Source organism: Ipomoea nil, unplaced genomic scaffold (genome assembly GCF_001879475.1).
Source record: "Ipomoea nil cultivar Tokyo-kokei standard unplaced genomic scaffold, Asagao_1.1 scaffold2818, whole genome shotgun sequence".
NCBI lineage: Eukaryota > Viridiplantae > Streptophyta > Magnoliopsida > Solanales > Convolvulaceae > Ipomoea > Ipomoea nil.
In genome coordinates this window covers 420,825-447,822 of record NW_017619246.1, presented here as the reverse complement: position 1 = coordinate 447,822, position 26,998 = coordinate 420,825, and the positions used below count along the sequence as shown (strand labels likewise).

Sequence of the window (26,998 nt, the reverse complement as noted above, 5' to 3'; positions counted from 1 at the left end):
ATTTATGAGGAAGTACAACTCCAAAATTATTCCTCATGCAAGCTCGTCGAGAAGGCAAAGAAGAAACAACCTTGAGGGCAATGCATACTTGTGCTACAATTGTAGAAAGTCTGGACATTTTATAGGCGAATGTCCATACCCCAAGGTAAGCAAATATCAAACTAACAATGTACAGGAAGAAGTCAAATCCAAGGAAAGAAGATTCAAGAAGGATAAGAGAAAAGCCTTAATTAGTGATCCTTTGGAGACAAGTGAGTCAGAATTATCCTCAAGTGATGAGAGTGATAGCTCAAAGGAAGACACAACACTATTTGGCATGAACATAGCAAGTGAATCAAATGATCAAGACATGTGCTTAATGACACACGAAATAGAAGATGATGAGGTAACTTCTAAATCTTTTGACTCTGTAAGTTCATCATTTTCTAGAGAGTCTATCCTTCATTTAATGAAGGATTGTCAAACCATGATGGACACTCACTCAGAAATCAAAGAGCGCAATAATATTTTGATTCTTGAAAAAGATCAATTAAATGAAAAATTGCAAAATGCTTTATTTGAAATAAGAGACTTGAAAGCCGAAAATATTCGACTTCAAGAAGAGTGTAAATCCAGGGAAGTGAGAGAACACAACCTTAGAGAGGTTATAGCAACATTTACACATTCATCCAAAATAATGGATAAAATGGTAAATATGCAAAAACCCTCAAGTGATAAAACCGGACTTGGTTATGATCCATCGTGTTCTCAAGCCTCCGAAAAATTGACCAATTCGACTACTGCTTTAAATAATAAAGTCCAAGTAGTAAAATTTGTAAAAGGTCAAGATAGCACAATGAGACAAGGAATTGCTCACCAAACAAACGCCAAAATCAACACTGCAAGGCCGAAGCCTCAAAATCAATATATTTCGCCAAAGCAGTTTGTAAAAAGACAAATGTTTGCTCCTAAATGGAAAAATGCCAATGAGTCTAGTGCACAAAATCCTCATAGGAAAATTGGAAGAAATCCGAGAATTGGGGAGGGGAGATTATATCCCTCTGAACAAGATTGGTTTGATGATATTAAACCATGGACTAAGTCCAGATTTAATGTCTTTCATAGGATCAAACAATCTTCTTCCCAAGTGCCAAAAAATCGAGTCGATTTTCAAAAACCGGCACCAAAAATGTTTTCAAAAATTAGCTATGATTATAAAGTCTTTAATGGTTACAAATCACCTAATCTTGGTTCAGTAAGAACTAGGTGGATTTGGGTACCAAAAATTACTAACACCCAAGGACCCAAAGAGATGTGGGTACCAAAATCAAATTAATCTTTGTTTGCAGGAAAATTGGGATGCATAGTATATTGATAGTAAATGACAAATCAAATGCACCCAGTTGGTAACTCTATATCTATTCATTATTTTGCTTAATATTGTGTGTGCTTATAGATTTTAAATGTTATGTGCAATGATTGCAAGAAGTTATGCTTCTAAATGTGCTTAAATGAATTATTATTTGCATGAGTATATGTTGACATATGTTCCTTATCTTGAGACTATATTTGATGTCACATATCTTGTGCTGGAGATTATGCTACAAAGATTTACTATTTATTTTTCTCCAAAATAATTGTTTAATGTGAAATATTTGTTAGTTATCATTTATTGAGCACTACTTGAATAAATAGATATATTTGTTCTTAAATGATCGATTTCTATATCATGTATATCTATTGGAGATTATTCTTAATGCTTCATCATTTATTGTTGTCCTATATGGTATTATGCTCTATATGCTTTATTGTTAATTCTTCTTGAGCATAATTTGAATGATCTAGATATACTTGTTCTTAATTCGATTATTTCACAGTATATCTATTTGGACTTGTTAATAAAAACTTGTTTCTAATTGCTTTAGACTTTAGACTCATAATGTTCTTAATTGTCCAAACATGCGAACTTTACTTATCAATCTTTGAGTATAAGAATTGTGGTTATGCTTTGACTTTGAAAATGTTTTTAAACCACACACTATTATGAAGTGCACAGAAATTACTGAGAATATGCTATGAATGTGTGCTCATATGTTATTTGATTTAGTTTAAACATATCTTATCAATATGATGTTTAATTGGAGTTTAAACTTTATCAAATGATGCCTGAGCTTATTCTTTGAAGAAATTTTTGTAAATTGTTCTCACATGTCTTACCTTGATGATATCTTATGGAAAATGTTTTAATGTGGTTTATATCTTGATAATTGTATATCTTGAGCTAAATTGATATATGCTTATTGATTGAATTTGAGAAGTTCGTACCATCTTAAAATGGTAATTGATTCACATTTCCTATAAAGCTAACCCTTGAGGACCCAAGATAAAATGGCAACCTATATCCGAAAAACATAAACTGTTTTGTAGGAATATTCTCAATGCTTACGATGACATATAGCTTGCTTGGAATCAACAAGTGTTATCAATAAGTGGTACCAACAAGTGGTATCATTGAAGTTATCCAGAATATGCAAGGAGTCATTGTTAGGAATAATACTCGTTTTGATGAAAACATCTCTACAATGACTGGACTGGAAGCTATATGAATCTTTCAAGAAGTGAGCCAAACAGTAATGAAAAGCCAAAGCTGAAGGAGTACATCTAGCTTGAATCTTGGTCAAATAAGCAAGAATACCAAACAAGCGAGATGAGGCTAATTCACGTCAAGCAAAAAGTAATCTGATTTCTAAAAGGCTAAATGCCTTAAGGAAAGCTAGGCTTATTTCCACAAGCAAGATGTGCCTAGTCAAACAAGCAAGAAGTGGCGAAGTCAAACAAGCACAATGTTCAAAAGAGCACAATGTCTAAAACAAGCACGATGTGTCTGAAAGACACTACAAGAAAAATGCACATAGACAACACTAGAAAGACAACAGTTTTTAAGAAAAGTGTTGTCTTTTGTATAAAAGACAACGGTTTGGTCTAAAACCGTTGTCTTTGATGCAACACTTTTGTCAAAGACAACGGTTTTTACTTAACCGTTGTTATAAGTGTGTTGTCTTTGTGCATTTTGTGAAAAGACAACACCACAACGACAACGGTTTTTTAAAACCGTTGTCTATGTGCGTTTTTTTTTTTTTAAAGACAACGGTTTTTTTAACTGTTGTCGTTGGTGTGTTGTCTTTAAGAGCATTAGAATACACAACACTAGAAAGACAACGATTGTTTAAAACCGTTGTCTTTGTGCGTTCTTTTTTTTTAAAGACAACGGTTTTATTTAACCGTTGTCGTTGGTGTGTTGTCTTTAAGCGCACTAGAATACACAACACTACAACGACAACGGTTTTATATAACCGTTGTCATTGCACGTTCTTTATTTGTTTAAGACAACAGTTTTATTTAACCGTTGTCTTTGGTATGTTGTCTTTAAGCGTATTTGAATACACAACAGTACAAAGACAACAGTTATAAAAATCGTTGTCTTTGCGCATCATTATTTAACAGTTGTATAAAACAAAAACAAAGATTTTAATAACAAGAGTTGAACCTTTGACCTCAAACTTAATAAATAAGGTCTAACCAACTAAGCAACATAAACTCTTGTGTTTGAATGTGCAACATTTCGTATATAACTGGGTTGCTTCTGTGTTGTTTGTGAAAACCAATAAAACAATTTTAGAAAATAGTTGAAAGATCCCCTAGGAAGAATAGAACCTAAAACCTCTAAGATAATAAACTAAGCTAAACCCACCAAGCCAAACCAACACTTATGTATTCAAGTAAACTAGTATACTTGATATAACCAATTTGCTTATGTGTTGTCTTTGAGAACCAATATAATCATTGTATAAAATAGATTAAGGATACCACCACAAAGAATAAAACCTAAGACCTTTAACATAACAAACAAAGCTAAATCCACCAAGCCACACTAACTCTTATATACTAAAGTGTTACACCTTATCTTTTAACTATTATACCCTGAGTGTTAACAAGAATAAAAATGTAATTAATTTTTTTTGTCCAAATATATTGCATAAAAATTTAACAAAGAAAGAATACAATTCAAAAGTTAATTTAATAATTCTATTTTCGTTCATATTTAAATATAAAATTATTCACCAAAATTTCAAAGTCAATTCATTAAAGTTTTATTTTCAATTATATTACAATTAAGACCAATCTATGAATTCAAAAAAATAAAAATAAAAATATCAAGTATAAAAAACAATAGATTATATCTATAATATTTTTTTAAAAAAAATTGGGCACCCAAAATTGAGACACGTGGAGAATGAATATGAAAGAGTAGTTGATCGATGCCGTACAGTTAGCTATCGCAAATTATGTCGTACAGTGATCAAAGTCCACTAACGGTACCGTTACCGTGTCCACACTACATTGTGGACACGGGTCCATAGCATAACGATTGGTTAGCTATATCCCATTTCTTTTGCCATGATCTCTTTGTAATATAATTGGGCCGCGAGTTGTCGGTAATAAACCTCGGGGTACTAAAGGGCAAATTATGCTGTGCAACCATGTGCACCATGTATGGTACACACTCTTCTATGTTCATAATAGCTGAACTATATATTCATAAATTTTGAATTGAAATTCATATTCATAATGATTGAACTTTGATCTATATTCACAATTACGAAACTTTATGTTCATAATTTGCGTTGTTCATATTCCCAATTATTAATCTGTACAATTGTATTTAAATTAGAAATATACTGTATAGAAATTATGAATCTACATTAAAGAAATCTATAAATCTCGTGTTATGTACCTATATACCCGGTACTATTTTAATCGCAAATTATGCCTCAGACCCGTGTCCACAATGCATTGTGGACACGAATCCAAAACGTACGACGTCGTTTTCAGGGAACTTTGATTTTGTCTCGCCGTTAACGGCATTATTCGTTTGTGGATTATGAATGTACAATTATGACTTTATGAATGTACAGTTATGGAATTATATATGAATGTACAAATATGGAATTATGAATGTACAGTTATGGAATTATGAACACAGAGCTCTGACATTATGAACTTACAATTATGAACATATAGTGATAAAATTATGAACGTAGAGCTATAAAATTGTGAATATATAGAGCTTCAAAAATTATGATTTTACAGTTATTGAATTATGAATGTACAGTTACGGACATATGCTCCTATAATAAGCGGTCTTTGAATTTTATTTTTTATTTTTTAAAAAAAAGTGGAAGATAACGGTGCCACTAACGGCATCGTTACCGTGTCCATACTATTGGCTGGACACGGGTCCAAGACATAACAATTGTATTTTAATTGACCGGATCTAACGACCCGGATAATAAAACTAATATTTTCTTACCAAATTTTCCTCTAAAACAAAATTTCCCTCTAAGACAAAATTGGTAACCAAATTTTTCTCTTCCCTCTAAGACATCATTGGCAAGTTTGTGGACGAAATTCAATTTCATTGACTAAGACAAAATTCTGCTTAGACATCACTGAACCAACTTCGCTGACCCGCCATTGTCGTCGATCAGTGAGCTTCAATTCGCTCTCCGCGGACCGCCACTCTCGTTAGTTTAGGTTCCTCTCCGCAGTCAGAGTGCTCTCCGCCGACCGCCACTAGCCATCTCCGCAGTCAGAGTGGTCGCCGCCCACCGCCGTTCTCCTCAGACGCCGCCGCCGCATCCAACCTCCGACGCCGTCGCCTCGTCCAACCTTTGCCGCCATCGCCGCCTCCATCCTCTGTCGCCGTCGGTCCAACCGCCGCCACCGTGGTTAGCTTTCAAATTCATCCAAAAACTTTAAGGTTAGCTTTCAAATTCATCCAAAAATTAATAAGTTGTCAAATCCATCCAAAAATTATCTGATTGTATCAATGTGTGTGTTTATGCTAAACAATTTTGGATTTAAGCTTGGGTTGGGGAATTAGGGTTTGAATTTCGGCAAATTTTCTGTGAAGAACAGATATGTAAAACAATTTGTTGGTTGTTGTAAGTAATGGGGGTGGCAACCTATATACATGTAAGTGCAAGATTGTACGTAATTTTTTATTATTTATTTTTGTCTGAGGGAATTTAAGCATTACATATCTCCATGAATGCTGTGATTATTTTCAGTGACTTGAATAAATTAAACAGAGATACAGAGAGAAAAAAATTGCCCTTTTTAGTATACTTTCTTTTATGCATTTTAGTTTTCTTGAGCTCTTAGTTAGGAATTTCACACATTGAACTCTGAAGTCTGAACTGAGCTGTTCTTTGTACTTAAAATTTCTTTAATTTTGTGGGTATATATTACTGAGAAGTGAGAATTTATTAAATGATTTCTTCTGATATATAAGCTATTATTGTATGAACAAGAGGTAAGGTGTTCAGAGCTGCAAAAGTCAAAACCCTAGAGGAAACCTTAAATTACTTTGGCTGGTGTGTTATTACTGTTTAAACTTTAGACTGTAAAAAATGTGGATTGTTGTAGAGAAAGAAAGAATCTTTTTTCATTGGTATTCTTCTATGCTCTTTTCAAAGCATTGGGTGTCTTTCTCATAAGTTCTTCTTTCTATGTTGAAACCGACTAATTGGCCACCAAGTTTCTCTCAAGATGTGGTACAGCTCATGTGCCTTCTCTTCTAATTATTGGTATATAAAATGCAGTCACAACATTGTTTAATAGGGGTGAGTGGACTCATGGAATCTGGGGCATGCACTTGCAGGGTAGTTCTGTCTTTTTCATAAAGTTAGAGGTTTACATTCTAACACATAAAGTAATTTAAGCTTAATTAATCTTATATATGCAGCACTAACAGCCATAATTTAGAGTAATAATGCTAAGTACAGTACTTGTCAATTGTTGCATTCATAGTTCCTTCATCTTCTTTTTTTTTTTTTTTTTTTTTTTAGAACCTCATAGTTTGGATAAATTAATGCTTTAGGAATGAGCAATTTGTTTAAAGAAAATTATGCATCACACAAGCCTTGATTATCTTTCCGATTCACATTATTTTTTGTGATCATGTTTCGATCTTGTATACATACACGTACCACCAAAAACTGTACTTTCCCCTTCCAACCTTCCTAACTACCCCTTTCTTAGGATCCTTTACGTAGAATGCCATCCAAGCCAACTACACATATATATGTATATGTCTTTCCATTATTTTTGCCACATTATATTAATGATTTTGTAGTTGTAGTGTTTATATTATTTGTCTTGTTACTTGAATATTTTTAAGCAAATGGAAAATAGATGGTTTAATGGTCAACTAGGGATGCAACCTGACAATCAGCAGCATGACAATGAGGTATGTGTACACACTTCTCTTGGTTTGTCAAACTTTTTTTTTATTTATTTGACATTTTATTTTGAGAGATAACACTGTATTTCTGTTTTTCTGTACTTAACAAAATATTAGATAAATACGGAGTATAAAATTATTGTCTGTATGTTTTTTGGTGCTGGTGAAACTGTCTGCACTCTAAAATGTGTCATGCTTGAACTCAACAGATATATTATGGTTAGGCAACCTCATATATTAAACCTTTGCAGTGATCTGTGTATGTTTACGTTGCCTATACAGAGATCTGTTCTAGTTTTTGACTTTACATTGCATTACTCTTTGGCAATTTCCTCAAATATTGCCATTTTTTTTTCATGACATCAAACTCTACTTGTCTTCTCATAGGCAGATGAGGCTTCTATCCTTGAGGATCTCACAGAGGACTTTCGCCTACCAATTAGTCACAGACCAACAGAAAATGTCGATCTAGAAAATGTTGAGCAAGCACCATTAGACAAACAGTTAACATCATATCCAATGTCGGATTCAGGCTTCTTCAGAAAATGGGGTGGAAAGGAAAGGGCCTTGGAAAAAATGAGCAAGGTATAATTGTTCACAGGATGATCTGGAAAGCATTGATATCTTTATGCACATATTTGATTCCCTCCTTTATTTTGGTTTACCTTCTGTGTACCATTTAAGTGTTTCCTTTATTAGATGGCTTGGCCTGATCTGTTTTTGAGTATTTCTTATTTTCATTTTCTGTTGAGTGTTTTTAGTACATGAAAACACTGCATACTCCCACCCAACCTGACTTTTTTTTTGCAAGAATGAACTGTTTGCACTGAATTCTATCAATTCTGGAAGGCTAACCATGCAATGTTTCATCAGTGCGGACTGAAAAATATGAAATTCAGTTTTCTGCTAACCATTGTATCTATAATTGTTTCCCCCTCTTTCCTGACTTCTAATTGTTGATCTAAAATTGAAATATGGTTCCAACTTGGGATTTTGGAGTGAGATGCAGAAATTCCATTGCCCAGTATAATTCATACTAAATTGCACACAAAACTTGTGTGCATTGATCATTTTTTTTTTTTGTGGTCTCATTTTGGTATATCAGTGGGCATGAGATTTGACCTGAGCCAAATGTCTAGAAAAGGAAGTTTCGCCAACAATGTTAAAACTCAAAGCTCTGTATTTGGATGCTATTGTTAACAACCTAATAGTTGAGCAAACTTTTACCAGAGGATAATATTTGTTTACAACTTAGCATTAGTTTCAAATTTCAAAATGCCATTTGTGCATGATTTTCTTGATTTCTTGTCCACTTTGCATCTAACTCTTATGGATGAGGAGAACCATATTTGGTAATGCTTTTGTCTCTTTCTTAATTCTTTACAATCTGTTTGTTTCAAGGCATCATCGAGCCAATAAAGTCCGGGATACGAGATGCAAAATTAGGGCTTGGAAAGCAAGAGGAAGATGATTATTTTACATAAGAAGAAAATATCCAGCAAAAAAAGCTTGATATTGAGTTTGAGGAGACTGAAGAACTTGCAAAGAAACGGGAGGTATGGATTTACATCTTTAAGGGTAACTATGTTGCATGGTAGAAAATCTGAGTTTGATACTTTACTTTTTCTGATACATACATCTAATAACAGAAGGCAGCACATAGTATTTTCTATAATGTATTGGTCACTTGGTATTTCTCATGAGTGCTCAATTTTCTCTCCACCAACAGCTACAAGAACAATTTTGAACATTTGGAACTCCTTAAGCTTTTGGCAGATTGTTTTGAAGGCAACTAATTTTGGCCTCTCTGTGTTCATTGAGCAAGGTAAATTGCTCTCAATGATTATTGTTTGTTATTTCTTATAATAATATTTTGCATGTTTTTTAAGTATCTGTTAATTTTGTTGTTGTTGTTGTCATGGTCTTGTCAAAAATCATATAATTATTTTACAAATTTATTATATCTATACTAATTTATTTACTCACTATTTACATGTAGTTCCAACAAGTTGATTATGACAAAGTGGTTATTGATATGGTGCGTTCAGAATGGGCTGATATTCTATCAAGTTATATAGAGTAGGTATGATTTGACGTTGTGATCATTTAGACTTGGTGTGTGGATCGGAATTGTTTTTTGTAGTATTATGACTTGGATGATGATTTGATTAGAATTGGTCATGTTCAGTATTTTGACTTGTTATTATGAACCTTGCTTAGCTTGTGTAATGTAACTGCACTTGGCCATGGTGAATGGATAAATGCTTCTATTTTTTTTATATGATTAAAATTTAAGCAGGTTAAAAACGAGTTGAGACAACGGTTAAACGTTGTCTATTTTACAATAGACAACAGTTTGAAACTGTTGTCTTTTCTACAAAAGACAACAGTTTATGGGTGCGACTTTTAACAACAGCGATTTCAACAACACACAATAGACAACATTTTATAACTGTTGTTTTTTAAAGAAAAGACAACAGTTAAAAACCGTTGTCTATGTGCATCACTTTTAACAACACCAGTTTCAACAACATTGAATTAACAACGGGTCAAAAACCGTTGTCTTTGGAAGAAACGACAACGGTTTAAAACCGTTGTCTATGTTCGTGACTTTTAACAACACCGGTTTCAACAACACTTAATAGACAACGGTTAAAAAACCGTTGTCGTTTCTAGAAAAGACAACGGTTATTAACCGTTGTCTATGTGCGTGACATACAACAACACCGGTTTCAACAACACTTAATAGACAACGGTTAAAAAACCGTTGTCATTTCTAGAAAAGACAACGGTTATTAACCGTTGTCTATGTGCGTGACATACAACAACACCGGATTCAACAATACTTAATAGACAACGGTTAAAAAACCGTTGTTGTTTCTAGAAAAGACAACGGTTATTAACCGTTGTCTATGTGCGTGACATACAACAACACCGGCTTCAACAACACTTAATAGACAACGGTTAAAAAACCGTTGTTGTTTCTAGAAAAGACAATGGTTATTAACCGTTGTCTATGTGCGTGACTTACAACAACACCGGATTCAACAACACTTAATAGACAACGGTTAAAAAACCGTTGTTGTTTCTAGAAAAGACAACGGTTAAAAAACCGTTGTCTATGCGCGGGACTTACAACAACACCGGCTTCAACAACAGAAATTATACCCCTACGACAACGGTTATTAACCGTTGTCTATGTGCATTTTTCTTGTAGTGGGAGCACAATGTCTCAAAAGAGCACAATGCTATCAAACAAGCAAGATGTTTCTAAAGAGCACAATGTTCAAACAAGCATGATGTACACGAAGAAGCACAATGTGATCAAAATCAGAAAAAGCACAATGTGTCCTAAGGAGCACAATGTGATCAAATCAGACAAGCATGATGTAGCTATAAGCAAGATCTGATTTTTGACAAGCAAGAATAGAAAACAAGCGCAAAGTTTCTTTCGAAAACAAGCAAGATGTGTACAAGCAAGAAAGCTCAAAAATGCACAAAAGGAACATCTGAGATGCACGGTCAAGTCAAGTCAAATAAGCAAGAAAGATGTTGCTTAATTGAGACAAGCAAAAACATGACTGATTTATTACAAACCAATTCTTGAGAAAGGTAAATCAGATCAAGCAAGAGAAGGAGATACCAAGAAAGGGGGAACCACAAGTACAACTTCATACTATTTGAATTTATGCAACTATTTAGGGGGAATCTCAAAACCTAACAAATGATGTTGTATCTACTACTCAAGTAGATGAGGTTCAGGTTGATGTTGGTGAAGGAGTTGGAAATGATGTTAGAAAAGAAGTTGAAACTCATGATAGAGTTTATGTTGGAGATTATATTGGAGCTAATCTTGGAGCTTATGATATAGATACTGATGTAGTCTATGTTTGGGAAGATGTTGTCAATCCTATGGGCGAAAGCATAAAGAAATGAATGATAACTTAAATCAGTTGACATTGCAAGGAGGTTGTAAACAATGTCAAGTCAATTCACAATGCCCAGAAGGAGGATTCAAAGGACATCCACACCCTTTTTTATGCTGCCAAAAAGGGGGAAGAAAATTGAAGAAAATGATAGTCATTTTGGAAGATGTTGACAGTAAATCTACTAAGAAGAAGAGGTAAATTCTTGATATTTATGTTCCATTTCTTTATATATACTGGACGTATAAGAAAGGGGGAAGAAGTTGGTAGTCATTTGTTATTTTTGTTTGGTATCAAGAATTGTTTTTGACTTAGTTTGTATAAGCGCATGATTGAGAAATATTTCAAAACGAATTTAAATAAAAATAATCTCAATAATGCGTATAGGAATTTTTTGTCTATAAACAATTCTTCTAGGTCAAAATCATGTTGAACTCATCACTTGGCTAGTCAAAATAAAATATAATTTCTAAAAATTCATTTTTCAAAAGACTAAGCCAAAATGACTGAGTATAGGTTTTGGCATCATCAAAAAGGGAGAAATTGTTAGGAATAATTGTAATATAGTTTTGATGAGCCAAAATTGAATTTTTAGAATTTCACATATTTTATTTTGAGTGTAGTGTACAAATATCAAAATAGACCTGAACCAAATATCCTACGAAATTCAAAGGCAAATAGAACCTCTCAGAATGTTAGTATTTTATTTATTTGCAATATTAGTACTAAGAGGTCTTTGTAGGTTAACGGAGAAGACACTTTGTGTTTTGGCGAGAATGTGTGTTCGAATCCTTGTGACATCTATTTTGCTCACTGATGGTCAGAGTTGAAGTTTGAAGAGCAGAAACGTTGTACACTAACTCAGGCAGAAAGAGTATAAATACATTATCAGCCCAAATATAACCAATAGGTTGTCATAGAGCATTGGTAAGACATTTGAGAAGCATTGGGGTTAAATGTTGTTTTGATTCCTGCTGATAGCATTTTTGAAGAGATAACACCTGGTGCATGCATGCTATCTACATCACGTGTACAATAAATAATAGTCAGAAGCATTTTAAATTAAAATAGCCATACTACTTATCTTCTCCAATAGGCCATTCCAACAAGAAGCAGAGAGCACGGCCAGGATTTCTTTCTGAAGATTTTATCTTTCTCAAGCAAGAGCAGAGCACGACATTCTCTACCAGATTTTCTCTTCCTCAAGAGCAAGAGCATGGTCTGATTTGAAGATCTCAACATGAAGATTTACTTTTGTCAGAAGATATTTCATCCAAACCAAAAGAATATTTATTGCAGAAGATCAGCCGCAACTTACGACTTTTTGGTGTAGCAGATGAAGTTTTTCAAATAAATCTGACAAAGCCATTATCCACCGAAAGCTGTTGCATTTAATTACTTCAGAGCAAGTTGCAAATTGGAGCATCGCAAATCAAATGGACGGCTAGGATCGAAGAAGCTACAACGGCTCTATGGCCTTTGTTGGCTATAAATACGGGCAAGGATTGAAGACTTGAAGCAGCGGCAATACACAATACAGAGAGCAATATTTGAAATATTCAGTTCATTATTCTTGAGCTATCTGCGTAGAAATCTTCAAGTCCTTAGAAGAGAAATTTGTTTTCTCTAAATCTTTTCCCAACTGTGTGTAGAAAGAAGGTTGAATGTAGTTGTGTGCAAAACACTAACCTGTTGAGTGTAGCTGTGTGCGAGACACTCGTGAGTGTAGCTGTGTGCTAGACACTCGTGAGTGTAGCTGTGTGCAAAACACTCGTGGTTGCTAAGTGCAGCTGTGTGCAAAACACTTAGTTGGCGTAGGAGTATAGCTGTGTGCGAAGTACTTGTGGAGGAGTGTAGCTGTGTGAGAGACACTCGGGGTTGGGTGTAGCTGTGTGCAAACCACTCAAAGAAGTGCATGTGTAGCACTTATTCACTATTGTAACTGTGTGTGGAAAATAGTGAATTTTCTCCTAGACGTGAAAGGAGAAAAGTGGAGTAGGGGGATTACGCCACCTCCGAACTACTCTAAATTGTCTCTCTCATTTACTTACTGCTCTCATTTATTTATTGCTTAGTTTATTGTGAACTAACTCATTTTATATTTGATATTCACTGTTTGGGTTTGCAATTTTCATACGTGTACATGCATACACATTAACATATTTAATTTTACAAAGATATTAACTATCACACTTCAAATAGAAATTGGTTAAATTCATCTAAGTCAATCTTTTCATACGCGAGTATATATGCATGCAACACTTATTCTAAATTTGCTTATTCAATATAATACAATTCAATATTTGTATTTCCCATCTCATACGTAGATACATGCATACCCACATAAATCAATTTTGACTTGCAAATTCAATTATGACTAACCCTTTTCATACACAGATAAACTCATTTGGGTTTAGTAATTTCCACGTCCGCATGCGAGTTAATTTTTGCATACATATTATTTGAGCTATTTCAAGCATATCTAACGTATTGCATGTGATATATCTCTCAGTTTATACGTAACACATTACTGTTAAATTATTCCGATGTGCACCCAAGTTAAATATCTTGTTATTTATTTGTAACTTGGAGTTGAAATTATCAAAGTGTTATTAATCGTGAAAAAAGTTTAGAAAGTCTATTAAGCCCCCCCCCCCCCCCCCCCCCCCCCGAACCACTCTAAATTGGAGTAGCGGGATTACGCCACCTCCGAACCACTCTAAATTGTCTCTCTCATTTACTTACTGCTCTCATTTATTTATTGCTTAGTTTATTGTGATGTAACTCATTTTATATTTGCTATTCACTGTTTGGGTTTGCAATTTCCATACGTGTACATGCATACACATTAACATATTTAATTTTACAAAGATATTAACTATCACACTTCAAATAGAAATTGGTTAAATTCATCTAAGTCAATCTTTTCATACGCGAGTATATATGCATGCAACACTTATTCTAATTTTTCTTATTCAATATTTGTATTTCCCATCTCATACGTAGATACATGCATACCCACATAAATCAATTTTGACTTGCAAATTCAATTGTGACAAACCCTTTTCATACACAGATAAACTCATTTGGGTTTAGTACTTTCCACGTCCGCATGCGAGTTAATTTTTGCATACATATTATTTGAGCTATTTCAAGCATATCTAACGTATTGCATGTGATATATCTCTCAGTTTATACGTAACACTTTACTGTTAAATTATTCCGATGTGCACCCAAGTTAAATATCTTGTTATTTATTTGTAACTTGGAGTTGAAATTATTAAAGTGTTATTAATCGTGAAAAAAAGTTTAGAAAGTCTATTAACCCCCCCCGAACCACTCTAAATTGGAGTAGGGGGATTACGCCACCTCCGAACCACTCTAAATTGTCTCTCTCATTTACTTACTGCTCGATCTCATTTATTTATTGCTTAGTTTATTGTGATCTAACTCATTTTATATTTGCTATTCACTGTTTGGGTTTGCAATTTCCATACGTGTACATGCATACACATTAACATATTTAATTTTACAAAGATATTAACTATCACACTTCAAATAGAAATTGGTTAAATTCATCTAAGTGAATCTTTTCATACGCGAGTAAATATGCATGCAACACTTATTCTAATTTTGCTTATTCAATATAATACAATTCAATATTTGTATTTCCCATCTCATACGTAGATACATGCATACCCACATAAATCAATTTTGACTTGCAAATTCAATTGTGACTAACCCTTTTCATACACAGATAAACTCATTTGGGTTTAGTACTTTCCACGTCCGCATGCGAGTTAACTTTTGCATACATATTATTTGAGCTATTTCAAGCATATCTAACGTATTGCATGTGATATATCTCTCAGTTTATACGTAACACTTTACTGTTAAATTATTCCGATGTGCACCCAAGTTAAATATCTTATTATTTATTTGTAACTTGGAGTTGAAATTATCAAAGTGTTATTAATCGTGAAAAAAGTTTAGAAAGTCTATTAACCCCCCCCCGCTCTAGACTTTCTACCACCCTATCGGGACCAACAGTTACACACAAAGGGAAAGTAAGACTTGACAATCACATACCATCTTTTGCTTTCAATATTGTGTCGCTAGTAAATTAACCAAACAGTCAGGTTACAAGATCATCATGGGAGGTGATTGTTGTACCATCCAAGGCCCTCTTGGAACAGTGGATGGTTTTGCTAAGGAAAGGGAATGACTCTATATGACAACTAATCCACCTGTCAAGAAGAAAAATCAGCATTCTGGTGAAAGTTCTAGCATTCAATGTAATAGCTTGATATATGGCATAACAGGCTAGGCCACTATCCTATTAATAAGATTTCATCTTTGAATGGAATAAAAGTTGTATCCCTTTCTAAGGGTGTTGATTTTGTTTGTGATGCTTGTCACTTTGCCAAACAAAAAAGATCTATTTTTCCTGTCAGCACCTCTAGAGCTCAAAATGTTTTGAATTGTTACACATGGATGTTTGGGGTCCATTTATTGTTGCATCCCTCAAGGGGGACCATTACTTCTTAACAATTGTTGATGATTTTAGTAGATTTACTTGGCTTCACTTGATGAGGAACAAATCAGAAGTTAAGATTGTCTTTCAAAACTTCTGTAACTATGCACATACTCAATTCTCTGGCAGGATTAAGGCAATTAGAACATATAATAGAAGTGTGATGGCTGCATTTCTCAATGAAAAGGGGATCATTCATAAAAAATCTTGTGTGTACACTCCTCAGCAGAATGGAGTAGCAGAAAGGAAACATCAACATATATTGAACATAGCCAGAGCTCTAAAATTTCAGTCTGGACTACCTACAATTTTTTGGGGTCATTGTGTGTTACATGCATCATACCTCATAAACAGACTTCCAACTGAAGTTCTTGATGGGAAAACCCCTTTTGAATTGATGACTGCAAAGAAGTGGACTACAACCAACTTAGATCTTTTGGCTGTCTATGTTTTGGGGCCACCATATCACAAGGGAGGACCAAATTTTAGCCAAGGGCAAGGAAGTGTATTTTTCTGGGATTTCCAGCAAATACAAAGGGTTATATCTTATATGATTTAACTGATGAAACTATCTTTGTTTCTAGGGATGTCAAGTTCCATGAACATGCTTATCCTTTCAAGGGATTAAATCCAGAAGCCACAACTGAAAAGTTCAATCCTTCATTGCCATTGATTCCCATTTCCACTGAGGCAAATTACATACCCTAGGAGTTCACAGAAGTTGTTAATGGTCCTAGAACTAGACCACACAATGATTGCAATGCAGATGATGGAAATGCAAATGACACAGATGAAGACATTATACCTAATGGTGATTTGGGGAATGAAATAATTAGTGATACAGTTGTTGATCACAATTTATCAGATCCTGCTGAGCAACATCTTGAAGAAGCCTCTCAAAGTGACTGTGACTTACCAAGTCATAACAGTCATCAACAAATTAGAAGGTCAACAAGAACAAAGACTATGTGTAACACCCCGAAATTTTTAAACTTTTGAAGCTTATATAATAAAGGTAGAATCTTATTAAATCCCAAAACACAATACAAAGAGTACGAGGTGCTATGCCACACCTGAGCTGGGGAACTCAGGTGCACAGGCTAACTAGCTAACATCCTTAATAAAGAGAATGCATAACATGGCGCGTAGGCCGAAAAGGAAACTATCTACTTCTAAGCTCCGAGGTTCTAGCGCGCTCCCGTGCCTATATTTCTGTGCCTGAAAGCCAAATATATCTGTTCAGCGAGAGATGCTGGTAACCCACTCCAACGCGTTGAAATACAATACATATAGATATATACATAGATATACGAAAAGTCATTTCGAAGCATGAAGATATATCCTAAGAGACTCTAGCTTTCAAATCAGGGAACCGACTCGACAAATAGGGGTACACACAATCCACAGTCATAACCAAGTATATACAATTCTCGACATAGGGCACAATTATAGATAAACACAACCAATAATCACAATTAAACATGTATAGTTTACTAGCAAGAATCCTATGGTCACATTTCCATAACAGTCACAACATCAATCCTTCTCATCTCATCATATAGCACACTTTGTTGGCGCCACAGGACCAATCGCATGCCCATACATGAGGGTCAGCGCATATAGCTCTGACACGGCCCCGCAGCACCCTGCCCCGTCTCACAATACGGAGGGGTCGATTGCAACCGACCGATGAACCGCAGCTCATCATAGTTTGATCGCAACCAAACAGTGGACCACAGCCCAAGAGTATGTCATCTGACCGCAGCCAGGAAATATGAACCGCAGCTCATGTAGAACGGTGGACCGCAGCCCTATATAATATTTATATACCTGATCGATCTTAACCGGCCTGGTTAACAGTTAGGATGGTTCTCAACCCATTCAACTGCCCGTATAGTGGACCGCAGCCCTATATAATATTTATATACCTGACCGATCTTAACCGGCCTGGTTAACAGTTGGGATGGTTCTCAACCCATTCAACTGCCCGTATAACCAATTTGATCGCAACCAAATTGGGGTATCATGCACACATAACACATAACACGCACAAGCAACCCACATTAACACATTGGGAAGGGGGAGAAAACGTAGAACAAAACATATGCGTGATCCTTCACATACTAAGGATAGTCCTAAAGGGTTCATACTCCTTTCACCTAGGTCAACGGGATGCCAATTTAACTAGGATGCAATATATAAGACTTATACAACCTACGAACGGTACCCGAAATATCAAACTAGACATAGGCACGATAGACGGAGTCCGTTGGGACGCCACGGGGGTCGGGGGAACATCAAACGGGGAAGCCAAAATCCCGAATTGGGGTGCAAACCAGCGGGTAGCCGGTGGGTGAGGGTTCACCCGCCGGCGGCAACTATTCCGGGCAGCGGGTGCCCGGCGGGCAGCTGCCCGCCCGCCGGCGATGCCACTTTTAGCCGTGGGTAGGTGGCGGGTCCCCTACCCCCACCTACCCCCCACTGACTTTTCTTCACAATTAAACGCCCCGGGAACCACCGTGGAACCCGGAACCATGCTTAGATACTTTCAAACGCGATTGATAACACACATAGACAATTAACGGATAAAAATCAAGAAACATACGGCACATAACCTATCATGTTTTTCTAAACATAATCAACACCCAAGCATACAAATTCCCACCCAATCTACCAAGAATAATACCATACGAATTCCACGATATAACCTAGGGTTCTAATTATTTTTTAAATCAACAAGAACACAATTCATCTTCTAATATCAAGATTCGGTAGGAATATCATATAAACATCAAGAGCATCATATAATCATCAAGAATATCAAGAACACCACATAATCATCAAGAACCTCTTATCATCAAGATCACCCATGGAACCATAACACCAATTATCAAGATCATTATAACGAATCATCAACACACAAGAATATGGGGGAAATCCTAATTAGCCTTAATTAATTCCTTGGCTATGAAGGGTCTTTCTTTAAGCTTTCTTCTTTCTTGATTTCTCCTAGGGGAATTCTTGGAATTCTTGGTGTGGTGAGAGATTATTGTGGTGGGGGTTCTAGGTGCCTTCTAGGTTCCCTATTTATATATTTAGGGGTTTTACTTAGGGTCTATTCCTTCTAGGACTGGGGGTTGGGTTTAGAGATGAGGGCCCATGGACTATGGTGGGCCTTTATCCTAATTAATTTCTGTAATTTAATTCTTTCTTTTGGGTTATTGATTAAATGATTTAATTGATTTTAGGGATCGTAACACGGGGTGTTACACTATGCCCCCCAAGTTACATGATTACTATTGTCATTTTATGGTAACAGATGACTTAAACAGAAGGACCTCTCCTCACTCTATTCACAAGTTTATTTCTGATGACAACCTCTCTGCCAGTCACAAGTTGTGTGTTTCTGCCATTACATCCAAACATGAACCCCAATCTTATAATGAAGCAGTCAAGAGTGAGGAATGGAGGAAAGACATGCAAGCTGAAATAGAAGCTTTGGTCCAAAACAACACTTGGACTCTGATAGAACTGCCTGTAGGAAAATCACCAATTGGCTGCAAGTGGATCTACAAGGTAAAACATAGGGCAGATGGCTCAATAGAGAGGTACAAAGCCAGATTAGTGGCTAAGGGGTATATTCAATAGATGGGAGTAGATTACACTGAAACCTTTTCTCCTGTGGCAAGGATGCCTACTATAAGAACCTTTTTTGCTGTGGCTATTGCTAAGGGATGGGAAATCCAACAACTTGACATTAATAATGCTTTTTTGCATAGAGATTTGGAGGAGGAAGTCTACATGGTACTTCCACCAGGTTTCAAAAGTGATAAGACTAATCAAGTATGCAGGCTATTGAGGTCTCTATATGGACTTAAACAAGCAAGTAGGCAATGGAATGCTAAGCTTACACATGCTCTATTAGACAATGGTTTCTATCAATCTACTGCTAATCCTTCATTGTTCATCAAAACTTCAGGAACTTCATGCACTGCACTCCTTGTGTATGTGGGTGATATTCTAATAGCTGGGACAGATTCTGTCCAAATCACAAAGTTAAAGCATTTTCTGGATACATCTTTCAGGATTAAAGATCTTGGCCAATTGAACTATTTTTTTGGAGTTGAAGCTTTCAGAAGTCCAAATGGCATTAACCTCTGCCAAAGAAAATATACCCTGGAAATTCTAAAGGAAAATGGTTTCTTGGAAGCCAAACCTGCCAAGACACCCTTTACCACAGGACAAAAACTCAGCAGCACTGATGGGAGGTTACTTGATAATCCTGAGATGTACAGAAGACTTGTTGGGAAACTCTTATACTTGACTAATACTAGGCCTGACATATCTTATGCAGTTCAACAATTGAGCCAGTTTGTGGACAAACCTAGGGACACACACATAATGGAAGCTCATAGGGTGTTTAGATTTCTTAAAGGTTCTCTTGGAAGAAGCCTTTTCTATCCTGCAAACTCTCCTATCAAACTACAATGTTTCTCAGATTCAGACTGGGGTACCTGCACAGAAACCAGAAAGTCCATCACTGGATATTGCATTTTTCTTGGGAATTCTCTTATTTCTTGGAGGACTAAGAAGCAAGCCACTGTGTCAAGATCCTCTTCTAAGGCAGAATACAGGGCTTTGGCTACTACAACTTGTGAAATCCAATGGCTTTCCTACTTGTTAGCAGATTTACAGATGAACACTACTGCACCTACTGTTTTGTATTGTGACAACAAATCAACAGTTGCTATAGGAGAGAACCATGTCTTCCATGAGTGTACTAAACACATCGAGATCGATTGTCATGCTGTGAGACAAAATGTTCAATAAGGAGTGATCAAATTTTTGGCAATTCCTTCAAATAAACAGCTTGTAGGTGGATTTACTAAAGGATTGTCTAAACCTTTATTTGATGACTGTCAATCTAAGATGGGCATGCAAGACCTACATGCTCCAGCTTATGAGGGGGTGATGAAGCATAATGCAGCACTTACCAAGCCTTAAACAGCAGTCTGAGTGATCAACCGTCTTTACATCATCTAGCTTAGAACTTAGGGGCTTTTTAGTCTTTTTAGTTCTAAGTTAGTTATAACCGTTTTTTGATATCTTTCCCTCTATTTGTATGCTTTAGTTGTGTATGTGTCTGGTTGTTACTTTCACTCTCTTTCACAATGAACAAACTGTCTTTCTTCTCTCTTCATCATGAGCTCCCAAACCCTACTAAGCTTACTTGAGCAATATGATCAAAATAGAGTTGCCGATTCCCTTGTTAATGTTGGGACTCTTATGCAGGAGGGCTGGACAACGTTCAGTTCTTGTCCCTTACATAGCGAGGAGGCTCATCTCATACACTTAAGCAGTGTTATGTGTGTTCGTAGAGTTAGAGAGTCACCCAGCTCTTGAGTGAGAGCTACTGGGTATCCCCGTCCCCCTGATCCAAAAAAACTTGTACGCCGGGGATTGTTTGGCCTGCTATTTATGAGAGTATATTTCCAAAGAGGAGGATAAGGCGGCGAGAAGCGAAGAGGATAATGGGAGTATGGGACTGTGGTAGAGTTTTGCTTCACCTTTCGCTTCAAGCAACCCTAATAAAAATGCCTATTAAATTTACTGAAAATTTGCGCTTTTAGGTGTAAAATTTTCAATTTTTTTATTTTTTTTTTGATTTTTTGATTTTTTTTTTTGTCTAAGAGTGTCTAAGAGGAAGAAAATTAAAAATTAAAAAATTAAAAACAAAATAGAAGAAACAAAACAAACAAACAAATTTCGTTACACTTGTCCAGTAAACTTGTGCAATACGACAAATTATGCAAAGTGGATTCAGGTCTAAAATGATAAATAAAAAAAATTGTTTCCTTTCATCTCATTTGTATTCAGAATTTGTTTATCTATATTCACCAATCGTTATGTTGTGGAACCGTGTCCACCTTGCAAGGTGGATACGGTTTTATGTTCATAATTACTGAACAATATGTTCATAATTATAAAGCTATATATTCATAATTTTTGAACTTCAATTCATAATTATTGAACTCTATATTCACATCTACAATTTTAGAACTGAATATTCACAATTTTAGATTTCAATATACAAAATTACATAACTCAATATTCACAATTACAGAACTCTATGTTCATAATTACTGAACTATATCTTCATAATTATAAAGCTATATATTCATAATTTTTGAACTTCTTATTCACAATTATTGAATCTCTATATTCATAATTACAGAACTATATGTTCATAATTATAGAACTATATATTCATAATTATGAACAATTTTGGAACCGTGTTCACCTTGCAAGGTGGATACGGTTCCACAGCATAATTTGCAGTTTTGCACTATATTCAGAATACAATTTCAGAACTGAATATTCACAATTTTAGATTTCAATATACAAAATTACAGAACTCAATATTTACAATTGCAGAACTCTATATTCACAACTTTAGATCTCAATATACAAAATTACATAACTCAATATTCACAATTTTTGAACTCTATATTCACAATTTTATAACTTTATATTCACAATTAAAGAACTCTATATTCATAATTACAGAACTGAATATTCGCCTGGTGAGTTATTTTCAATAATCATTGAATGAAGAAACGGTGCAACTAACGACGTCGTTATTTTCACACACGCAAACTGTGTTGTTTTGGATCTGGGTCCACCTTGCAAGGTGGACACGGGTCCATGGCATAACAATTGGTGCAATACATGTATACTCACTAATAAGTGCTGCAAATGAGCCCAACATGCACCAATAGTGTTCATTTTTATTTTGTTCTCTCTCTATTACGGGTCTTTAAAAAAAATCATCTCTCTGTAAATTAATTTTATGCAATAACTAAGTAGGTAAATCTGATGAAGTCATGCAAGCTGAATATGGTGAAGTGGTGCATCATGCTGTATGGACACAGGCTGCAACAACACAAGCTTTCCAGAGAAGGGCTTTTAAGTCTTTTCACACCTTAGTTAGTTATAACCGTTTTTGGTTCCTTCTTATAGTGCTTTTCCTTCTTCTTCTGAATGTAATGATACACACACATCTTTACATCTTTCCAGTTCACATCTCAATCAATGCTTCCTCTTTTCCCTTTCACCTTGTTGTTCATATGATCCAAGATAGCTCATCATGGTATCAGAGCTTCGCAGAAGCTACGCCGGAGCTGTAATAGTGGGAGTAGACGGCAACGGAAATGGATCGGAACATGCAGGAGCAGGAGCCTCCTCAGCTTCAACCAATCATACACAGCGAAATGATGATTTTGATGATCCGTTGTACTTACACATTACGGAAAATCCGAACTTATGCCTTCTTTCGCCTCCATTAACCGAGCTCAACTACTCATCTTGGAGTAGATCAATGAGGATAGCCCTGGAGGTTAAGAACAAGTTCAAATTTGCGACTGAGAGCATTCCGAGTCCAGCAGAGAATGATCCGAAGATCGGATCATGGAAGAGATGCAATCGCATCATTAGTTCATGGATTTTGAAGTCCATCAGTCCTAACATAGCAGAGAGCGTAATGTACTTCGATAAAGCCTCGGATATATGGAGTGCACTACAGAAGAGGTACTCACAATCTGATTCACACAAGATCTCTGAAGTTCAGAATCAAATTTTTAGGAGTGTTCAGGGAAGTATGACAGTGAATGAATATTTTACCAAGAGCAATGCTCTTTGGCAGCAGATGAATGCTCTAAGGCCCTTATTGATGTGTGAATGTGTGCCTAAGTGCTCCTGTACTCTAATGAGTATAATGCAGAAGCAAAGAGAGGAGGATTATGTGATCCGATTCCTAGAAGGTCTGAATGAGGATTATGAAATCATTAAGTCTGGAGTATTGGTCATGGATCCAATTCCAGAAATGGAGAAGGTGCTCAACATGACCTTGAAAGTTGAGAGGAAGATCAAAGGCTCCATCAGTCAGAAGTGCAATGACTTAATCCAATCCAATGCAGTTTACAATTATCAGACTCAAACTGCAGAGGAACATTCATTGTTGGCAGTAGCAGCATCCAACAACAGAAAGAAATTCACAGGCAATGGAGGGAAAAATGTTCCAAAATGTACCTTCTGTGGCATGCTTGGGCATATAGTTGAGAAATGCTATAAAAAGCATGGCTATCCCCCAGGGTGGGTTGCAGGTTATAAGTCAAAGAATAAACAAGCTCAGGACACACAACACTCTTCAAATGCAGCTGTAAACCAAGCAGGTGATATAGGGATTTCTGCTGATCAGTTTCAAAAGCTTCTTTCTCTTTTGCAGAATCAAAATAAGGGGAATCAATCTTCTAGCAATGCTGCTGTGACTATTGCTGGTTCAGGAGTCAAACCTAGCTTCAAAGACTCCATGGAGGCTCCCAGTGAAGGTAGAACTATTTCTAATCCTTCTCTTAATGTTATGATGAATACAGATGATTTTTGGATAGTGGACTCAAGGGCCACAGACCATATTACCTGCTCATTAGATTACTTTGATGCATATGAGAGGGTTCAGGGAATATCTGTTAAGTTACCTAATGGGGAGATTGTGAGTGTCACTCACATTGGACAGATAAGGCTTAATCAGAGTATCCTATTGACAAATGTGTTGTATATTCCATCTTTTACCTTCAACATTATCTCTGCCAGTAAACCGACTAAACAGTCAGGCTGTAGATTGGTTTTAGAAGCTGATTCTTGTGCTGTCCAGGCTCATCTTGGAACAATGGATGGTTTTGCTAGACAGAGAGATGGATTATACTTGGTCAGTGATCCTCCTATTAAGAAGAAAGCTCAGTCTCCTATTCTAAATGATTTCCAGTGTAATTCCTTGTCTTTAGAAGTGTGGCATAATAGATTGGGTCATTATCCCATCAATAAGATTTCTGTTTTGAATGGAATGAAACATACTGCTTCTCAGAAATGTGATGATTTAGTTTGTGATGCCTGTCATTTTGCTAAACACAGAAGATCTCCTTTTCCAACTAGCATGTCCAGGTCTGAGCATTGTCTAATCCACATGGATGTCTGGGGTCCTTTTGCTGTGGCATCTCTCAAAGGAGAACACTATTTTCTAACCATTGTGGATGACCATAGCAGGTTTACTTGGTTGCATATGATGACAAGTAAGTCAGAAGTCAGGACTATATTTCAAGACTTTTATAATCATGTTTGCACTCAGTTTTCAGCCAAAATTAAAACCATAAGGACTGATAATGGTACTGAGTTCTTAATGAGAACTTTCCTTGATGAAAAAGGCATAGTTCATCAAAGATCCTGTGTGTATACTCCCCACCAGAATGGGATGGCAGAGAGGAAACACCAACACATATTGAATGTAGCTAGGTCCTTGAGGTTTCAATCAGGCTTACCTATGAATTTTTGGGGTCACTGTGTGCTGCATGCATCCTATCTCATTAACAGGTTACCTACTGATGTGGTTAATGGGAAGACTCCCTTTGAAATTTTACACAACAAGGCTGTGGATTATGGGCAACTCAGGACCTTTGGTTGCTTGTGTTTTGGTGCCACTCCTCCTCAGGGCAGAAACAAGATGGAATCAAGGGCAAGAAAGTGTGTCTTCCTGGGATATCCAGCTAATGTGAAGGGGTATATTCTTTATGACCTTAACACTCAAGCTGTTTTTATTTCAAGAGATGTTAAGTTCTATGAGCATGTGTTTCCTTTTAAAGATCAAAGTCCAACACTTGTGCCTGAGCCTACAGCAACTGAAGCCATCAATCCTTCACTTCCCTTGGTTCCTGTTTCTATTGAGGCTGATTTCAACACTGAGTTTGAGAAGCATCCTAACAGCAGCAATGAGCAAGATAATATCATGATCAATCTTGAGATTGACCACATTAATGACATTGCATATGATAATGGTGATGAAGCAATGGCTACCTCTGATGGACCAAATATTGAGCACAACCTGGAGGATTCTCAAGAGTCAGAATCTGAAACTCTTGATCATGCAACCACTAATGAGATAGTTGCTGATCAGCATCAAGCACAACTTAGAAGCTCATCAAGGCCTAAAAATATCCCTTCCAAGTTACATGGTTACTACTGTCATAGTTCTGTTTTGAGAACCTCTCCTCATCCCATACAGAATTATATCTCCTATGACAAGTTGTCTTCTGCTCACAAGTTTTGTGTTTATTCTATTACCTCTGCACATGAGCCACAGTCCTACCATGAAACAGTACAACATGAGGCATGGAGGAAGGCTATGCAAGCTGAGATAGAGGCCCTAATTCAGAATGATACATGGACTCTTACAAAATTGCCCACTGGGAAATCACCAATTGGTTGTAGGTGGGTTTACAAGGTGAAACACAAATCAGATGGCTCAATAGAGAGATATAAGGCAAGGTTGGTTGCAAAAGGCTACACTCAACAGCTTGAGGTGGATTATATTGACACTTTCTCTCCTGTAGCTAGGATGACTACTATCAAGACTTTTCTAGCTTTGGCAGTTATCAAGGGTTGGGACATTCAACAACTTCATATCAATAATGCTTTCTTGCATGGTGATCTTGATGAGGAAGTCTATATGGTGTTGCCTCCAGGCTTTGAGAGTGACACACCTGATCAAGTCTGCAAATTATAGAGGTCCTTATATGGTTTGAAACAGGCTAGTAGGCAATGGAATGCCAAGCTAACAAAGGCCCTACAATTTGATGGTTTCCAACAGTCATCTGCTGATCCTTCTTTATTTACCAAAGCTGTGGACAACTCATTCATAGATTTGCTTATATATGTAGATGACATTCTGGTGGCAGGAACAGACTCAAAGCAAATACAAGGTCTAAAACAGATGTTGGATGACTCCTTCAAGATTAAAGATCTTGGTCAGCTCAATTACTTTCTAGGAATTGAGGCTTTTAGGAGTCCTAATGGTCTTAACCTGTGTCAAAGAAAATACACATTGGATATCCTACAAGAAAATGGCTTTCTTGATGCTAAGCCTGCAAAGACACCATGCACTCAGAGCCACAAACTTACAAGTACTGATGCCATTCTCCTATACAAACCTGAAGATTTCAGGAGATTAGTTGGTAAACTTCTATATTTGACTAACACAAGGCCTGATATTGCCTATGCTGTCCAGCAGCTATCTTAGTATGTGGATAAGCCAAGGGATACACATCTAGCAGCAGCTCATAGGGTGTTAAGATACCTCAAAGGCTCCCTAGGCAAAGGGCTGTTCTATTCTTCTGCTTCTCAAATCAAGCTGCAAGGTTTTTCAGA

General features: G+C 36.2%; 2 long non-coding RNA genes across 2 annotated transcripts; one reads left to right on the top strand and one right to left on the bottom strand.

Moving 5' to 3' along the window:
* Positions 1-9,638: 9,638 nt before the first annotated feature.
* On the top strand, positions 9,639-23,677 carry LOC109158390. Its single transcript, XR_002050376.1, has 3 exons — positions 9,639-9,652; positions 13,845-13,847; positions 23,595-23,677. It is a non-coding gene; the product is annotated as an uncharacterized LOC109158390 (long non-coding RNA).
* Positions 11,857-21,295, bottom strand: LOC109158391. Its single transcript, XR_002050377.1, has 3 exons — positions 21,192-21,295; positions 19,547-19,552; positions 11,857-11,869 (listed from the first exon to the last, which is right to left on the bottom strand). It is a non-coding gene; the product is annotated as an uncharacterized LOC109158391 (long non-coding RNA).
* Positions 23,678-26,998: the final 3,321 nt, after the last annotated feature.